A 7893-nucleotide genomic window follows, 5' to 3' on the forward strand; every position below is an offset into this window, starting at 1 on the left:
CAAACTCACTCCTCCAGTCTGTGGCAGTTTCTCAGTTTTGCCTTGTCTTTTCTGACCTTGCCACTTTTGAGTACTGGTCAGGATTTCATAGACTCTCAATTTGGGTTTGTTTGATATTGATTGTAGATTAGGGAGATGAATGCCACAAAGATGATGGGCCTTTCTCATCACATCCTACCAGAGGATACATGATATCAACATGACTCATTACCAGTAATGCAACTGTGGTCACTTGGTTGAAGAGGTGTCTTCTAGGTTTCTCTGTAGTTACTATTTCCCTCTTTCCATACACTATTCCTTAGAAGCAAGTCACTGAGTCCAGCCCACACTCAAGGGTTGTGGAATTAAGCTTTACCTCCTAGAGGGAGGAATAGCAAAGAATTTGTGAACATGTGATAAAATTACTATAGTAGTTAGTAAATATTTTGGGAGAGATACTACTTTGCAAGTATCTTGTTTCTCCTTAGAGTTTTGCACTAAGCAGATCTTGCCTGCAAAAGTTATTGCTGTGGGGTTGTAATGGTGATTTTTCTATATCCCTCATTCCTTCCACATTTATTAACTGGAATATTTTTTGTAAGGAGGATTTGTGTCTATTCACCGATGTATTTATGTATCTTATCGTTTATTTATATCAGTATAAATTCATGGATTATTTTCCCCTTTGAGTTATAATCCAATACTATTGTTATGTTGTTGCTCAAATTGTTCCAGTTTTGGCCATTAGAAAGTCTTTCAGTCTTGTTCCTGTGCCTTTTTGAAGTGTCCCATGTTTTAGAGCACTTCCTTGTTTTCTGGTGCTATAAAACGCTCCAAACTATTTTGCCTTTTCTATGCCCCAGCCCTAGAATCAGCCATTTTCCCAAGAAGCCCTGGTACCTTGTGTTGGAGAATAATATATAGAAACCAGGATCTGGACACTAGATGGACTCATTATTACTGGGAGGTCACTGCTTCTAGACCCTCTCAGCAGACAGAGCTAGGAAACAGATGTGTATTTCTAAGACAAGTGTATTAGCTTCCTAGGCTGCTGTAATAAATTACCACAAACTTAGTGACTTAAAACAATACCCATTCATTATCTGACAGCCCTGGAGGTCAAAATCTGAAATGGATTTCAGTGGGCTAAAATCAAGATGTTGGCAGGGTTGTGTTACTTCTGGAGGCTCTAGGAGAAAATTTGTTTCCTTGCCTTTCCCATCTTCTCTAGGCTTCCTGCATTCCTTGGCTCATGGCCCTATCTTCCATCTTCAAAGTCAGTATCATAACACCTTCAAGTCCACATTGCATCACTCTGACACTCTGCTTCTGTTATCACATCTCCTCCTCTCTTTTACGGATTGTTGTGATTACACTGGACCCACCCAGATAATCCAAATTAATCCCCCCATTTCAAGGTTTAAAACTTAATCACATCTTCAAAGTCCCTTTTACCATGTATGGTAAAAGATTCCAAGGTTTATAATGTAGATATCTTTGTGGAAGGGGCATTCTTCTACCTACCAATACGCATACACATACATATTACATGTATTTATGTATCTATCTGTCTGTATATTTCCTAAACTAAACATGAGTTCATACTGATATCTGGATCTATTTTGATGATAGAACCAACTTGATTTCCAATTAGATTGGTTGTAAGATGTGAAAGAAAGAGAGAAGTCCAGAATGACTTAAGGTTTTGACCTGAGCAACTGAAAGAACAAAACTTCTATCAATTGAGAAGAGGAAAGCTATGGGCAGAGTAGCTTTTGTGGGAAAGATAAGCAGTTTAGTTTTGGGAAGGGTGAGATTTAGATCTTATTAGAAATATGAGTGGAGGTATTGGCACAAAAATAGACTCATAGATCAATGGAACAGAATAGAGAGCCCAGAAATAAATCCACTAACCTATGGTCAATTAATCTACAACAAAGGATGCAAAATATACAATGGAGTAAAGACAGTCTCTTCAACAGTCGTGCTAGGAAAGCTGGAGAGCTACAGGTAAAACAATTAAATTGGACTATTCCCTCACACCATATAAAAAATAAACTCAAAGTGGATTAAAGACCTAAATGTAAGTCATAACACCATAAAACTCCTAGAAGAAAACATAGATGAAACACTCTTTGACATAAATTGTATCGATATTTTCTTAGATCAGCCTCCCAAGGCAAAAGAAATAAAAGCAAAAGTAAACAAATGGGACCTAATCAAACTTAAAAGCTTTTGCACAGCAAAGGAAACCATAAACAAAATGAAAGGACAACCTCCGGAATGGGAGAAAATATTTGTAAATGATGTGACCAATAAGGAATTAATTTCCAAAGTATACAAATGGCTCATACAGCTCAATAACAAAGAAACAAACAAACAAAAAAAAACCCAATCAAAAAATGGGCAGAAGACCTAAATAGACATTTTTTCAAAGAAGACATACAGATGGCTAATAGGCATATGAAAAGATGTTCAACATTGCTAATTATTAGAGAAATGCAAATCAAAACAACCTCAAGCCTGTTGGAATGGCTATCATCAAAAAGTCTACATATAATAAATGCTGGAGGGGATATGGAGAAAAGGGAACCCTCCTACACTGTTGGTAGGAATGTAAATTGGTGCAGCTACTATGGAAAGTAGAATGGAGGTTCCTTAAAAGACTAAAAATAGAATTACCATATGATCCACTCCTGGGTATATATCCAGAAAAAAATTAAAACTCTAATTCGAAAAGATAAATGCACCCCAATGTTCATAGCAACACTATTTACAATAGCCAAGACATGGAAACAACCCAAGTGCCCATCAACAGACGATTGGCTTAGGAAGATGTGGTATAATACACAATGGAATACTACTCAGCCATAATAAAGAATGAAATAATGCCACAGGCAGCAATGCCTGTGGATGGACCTAGAGAATATTATGCTTAGTGAAATAAGTCAGACAGAGACAGACAGACACTATATCACTTATATGTGGAAACTGAAAAATAATACAGTGAATCTATACCAAAACAGAAACAGACTAACAGATATAGAAAACAAATTTATGATTACCAAAAGGGAGAGGGAAGAGGCGGGGGGAGAGAAAAATTAGGAGTATGGGATTAACAGATACAAACTACTATACACGAACTACATAAGCAACAAGGATTTACTGTACAGCACAAGGAATTATACCCAGTATTTTGTAATAACCTACAATGGGATATAATCCACAAAAACAAAAATGAATCGTTATGCTATTCACCTAAAATTAATATTGTAAATCAACTATACTTCAATTTAAAAATAAAAGAAATACAAGTGGAACTGTTGACTAGGAATTTGGATATAGGAGTTTGGAAATTTTGGAGGGACATCTGAGTTGGAGATATAAATTTTGGAGCTATCAGCACATAGGTAATATTTACTGCATGGATGAAATCACCAAAAGCAGTGAGTGTAGAAAAGAGGCCCAAGGACTGAGCCCTGGTATGCTCCAACATTAAGAGATTGTAGAGAAGAGGAAAATGAAGGAGATGGTAAGTTTTTTTTAAAAAAGGTAGATTTTAGCTGCCTTAGTAATAGGGTAAAAAAGAATAGCTCTTTCTAGGAAAGACTGTTTTATTATGTGTATGCAATTTTAAAACGGATGCTAAATATCAGTAGGAAGGATATTGGGTATTAAAAAATGTAGGGACACCATCTTAAAATTATTACATCAAATGAAACATCTTCTTCAGTCTCAATAGAAATTAGTACTTCTCTAACTACCTCTTCTAGAAGAAAACTGATTGAAAATATCACCAAACTTTTATTCATTATTTATCCAGATAGCTAAATTCTAGTTCTACTGAGATTTATTCTAATCTATTAGTGCCAAAAAGCATGAGTTATTGTAGAACTTGACTTGACCTGGTCTTAGTATCACATATCATCTTGCTGTTTTGTTCAGACTTTTTTGGCTTGCAAGCATTCTTAGAAGAACTAAAATATAGGACATCCAGTTACTCAATTTACCAGACCTACAAAGCAATCAAGGTTGATTTCAACTATTCTATGAGGCAGATAGTAAGAGAGAAACCACTCATCAAAGACAATTACTTCAAGTTCTGTAGATTCTTTGAAACTCACATTTCCTATGGAACTGTAGCAATATTAGCCCTTATTAATGATCTTATTATCCTCCAATTCTCACAGAGCCAATTATGTGTATGGAAACATACACAAAGCAGTATTAAGGGCAAGACTACAACAAATAATCCTTTCTGCCTCAGTCTAAAAATATCCATTCAAGGGTGGAGATGAGCAAAGTCAAAAAATTGCTGGTTACAAAATGAGTCATAACATTGGTTCACTGATTGGAGGTGTAAATGTAATTTCCTCTTAAATTATCCCATGGGTTGCAATTTAGCAGTATTAGACTATGATAATCACATGAGTTTATCTTGGTACTTTTCTATTTAATTTAACAGCTATTTCAAGAGAAGCGGTCTACAGGGAATCAACATGAATACAGACTCTTACATGTGACGCTTGGGCAGAATATTGACTAGACTGGCATTTAAGGCTCCTAAAAATACTAAGTCAGATAGTGGTGCTGGGTACATTTTAAGCCTAAGGGGATGTCAAATACCTTCCAGGCATTTGAGAGTTTGGGGTGTGTGTGTGTATGTGTGTGTGTGTATGTGTGAAATATGCTCATCTCGAGGGAACACAGATGACATTAAAACCGGCCAGTGTATGCATGATTCTACTAGAAATTATTCTGCCATGAGGGATGAAATGAGTAGTGTCAGTGTACCTAACAGAGGGTTCTGCAGCATTTGGCAGAAGTGAATACTACCTCTCCAGGTTGGTTTTCCTGAGCCAGAAGATTATACAAACAGTTAAGGATATAAGAATTTCCATACCATCTGACAGCCTAATATTCCCATTTCACAAAGATGAAAGGACAAGGCCACAGGAACTGCTGAGTAAGTTTTAAAATAGAATGAAGCTTTTATAAATCTCTATAAGGCATTAAGCTCTTTTTGTTTAATTTAGAGATAAGGATATAGCTCAAACTAATAAATATATACTTAATGATACATTAAAGGTCTGCAGACATTGCTCTGTTGAGTGGGATACTTTCTGTTTTATACCACAAAATACCTGTAAGTTTTTAAGACAATTCTCTTCAAATCAGTTTGCATATGTGTAATGCTGTGGCTATCTGCCTTTGAAAAAAGTGGGCCAATGTTGTATTAGTTGGCAAGTGTATAAAAATACAGAGGCCACCATTGGTTCTGGCCATGCAGCAGATCTGCATAGAAGTAACCTTAGAATTTCACTATTACTTTAATAACCTGATTGAGTGAAAAACTGTGTGGGGTTTTATTTAAAACTCTATTTTTACGTGTTGCCTATATTTCTACCTTGAATTAAGTAGGTTAAAAAATGAGCCAGCAAACCAAATAGAATAATTATGGACACAAATGAAGTTTTCATGATTCAGTTTCATGGGATCTTAATAATTGTTGCATGGCAAAAAGGGCTTTGTGGTCAAGTGAGTTTAGAAAGGCTAAGTTTAGTAAAGCCGAACAGATTTCTTTACTGAAAGACTACTCAGAATTTTTTATATGATAATGTACATTTTGAATCTCTAATGATTATATATGTATACATATGTATATCTATCTATAGATAGATGTATAGATTTTTTGGAACAGCATCTGGATAAAGTTGTGTACCCCAGGTCTGGCATCTAGTTAAGAGTCATTAGTTGGCTGTCATCATTCAGCCTCTCTTGACCTTATTTTCTTTCTCTAGTAAAATTAAGAGACTGAACTACACGACCTTTCAGGCCTTTTGCGCTCAAAGAACCAAGTCTTTGTTTTGTGAAAGTATATCATTAACCTTGTAGACATCAACCACAAAACCACAAAATGTATCCTAAATATCATCAGCTTTTCTTAATGATACATTATGGACCTACAAACCATGAATTTATCTAAACCCTTCCTTTAAATTGTGAATCAACATTTTAAAATAACAAATGCTTACTGAGTTTACTTCTTCCATGACTTGGCTCAAAACAATTCATGCATTTTAACTGGTATTCCCTAGTTGTTATTTCCAGGATTTGGGGTAAGCTTGTGTCAAGAAGTCCACTTTGCTAAAAAAAAAAAAAAAGAGAAAAGAAAAAAGAGCAGCTCTCTTCTGAATTCACCTGAAACCCCTTGGGCCTTTCCTTAGTCATCTTGTAATCAGTTCTCTTTGGCTCCCTAAACCACTCAATATCACACCCAGTGGCATTGACCAAAATAGATCAGAATCCTTGGTAAGTCTCTCCAAATCATTTGCTTTTCCAGGGTATCTGGTTCTAGGTCACATACTGAACAAGGTCATTCCCTTTGGGGACCAAGGACAAGATAGAATCTGGATCCCTGTAGGCAAAGGATGTGGTCCTCTCAGTGTGGGCCAATACCTCAGTGGTTCATATTATAACATGAGGGCACGTTTGGAAACCATAGCATTACTTCCTAGGGTGATGTTTTGTTGTCATTCTGGTGGTGCAGCTCACAAGATGGCATTCTTTTTGTACATTTTACTCATTTGCTTAACCATCTTCTGGGACATAAGTATCTTTGAGGCATTCTTCCCTTTATTTATTTATTTATTTATTTATTTTTTACAGTTGATGGAAATAACCAATCAAGATGAAATAGGTGGATATTTTCTTGCCAATGTCAACTGAAATGGATGAACTGCTTTAGTTGAGAGGAAAATTATCCACGAAACATGTTTTAGTTTATTTACAGAAATTGCCTCAAAAATAAGGTTCACAAGAGTCTCACACCAAGAACCCTAACTGTTTTTAAGAAGGAAAAATAGGCAAGAGTTGGAAAAGATTCTGCAAAATTTTGTATGTCTGGTGAAACTTAACATTTTTAAGAAAAATAGTGTGAATAAACAATAGTATTGATTCCCCTCTTTTGGAAAAACATGTATATATTTATGATTTGAAAAGAACTAGTTTGTGGTAGACCAAGAAACATGGATGTTTAGCAGATGTCTGTGATATTGCTCCAAACATTCTGCTTCCTTCTAAGTGGGAGCCAAGAATATGGTCTCGTTTATGCTTTCTGGTTCCTTCATTTAAATATTCACCCCCACTCATCCCCTTTCCCAAGGAAAACAACAATGCATATAATCAAAAGCAAATATTTCTTCTCTGCTCTTTGTTGGTTCAACTCATGATAATTAGAAAAGAATTACCACTTGTATTAAATAAAAAGGAAAATTATGTTAATAAAATGCTTTTCTTCTGCAATGCCCACACACTAATTGTCTGGGCCAATCTGTGGGGTAATCAGGACTTTCTAACCTTCTCAGAATAGCCTATGTGTGTTCCCCTTTGTCCCAGAACAATATCCTAATCTGCTGTCATGCTGGCCTGCTGTTTCATCAGGAAGGCATGCTTGGCTTCTCATAGGATTGCATGCCACGAGTCCCTTCCAGGGAGTAATGAGTGTCCTGGAAACAGGCAACCTGTGGCCTCATCTGAATGGTGTGGCATTTCTGGGAACCAGTCCATTATTCTTTGTCCCTATGTAATGTTGAGCCACATAGAATTAGTTTCCTTGTTTACTCTTCTCAATACCTTTTCCTTGATTTGTGCACAGAGCAGCTATCCTGGCTCTCTTCTTCGTTTTTAAGTTGAATAAGATGGAAGGTGAGCAAGTCGCTAGAGACCTTAGAGGCAGGGCTAACTTGTGGCAAAATTGTGAAGTAGTTGAATGAGGAAAGAGGAGGAGGAGGAGAGGTTTTTCATTTCCTTTCTAGAATTGCCTCCTGCCGTTTCCTCCAAATTTGGACACACACACACAAAATCTTCATTCCTTGCCCTCTCTCTTTGCCTATGAGGTGTCTCCTGAATCTC

Source organism: Balaenoptera borealis (genome assembly GCF_965194805.1).
Source record: "Balaenoptera borealis genome assembly, chromosome: 5".
Classification (NCBI taxonomy): domain Eukaryota; kingdom Metazoa; phylum Chordata; class Mammalia; order Artiodactyla; family Balaenopteridae; genus Balaenoptera; species Balaenoptera borealis.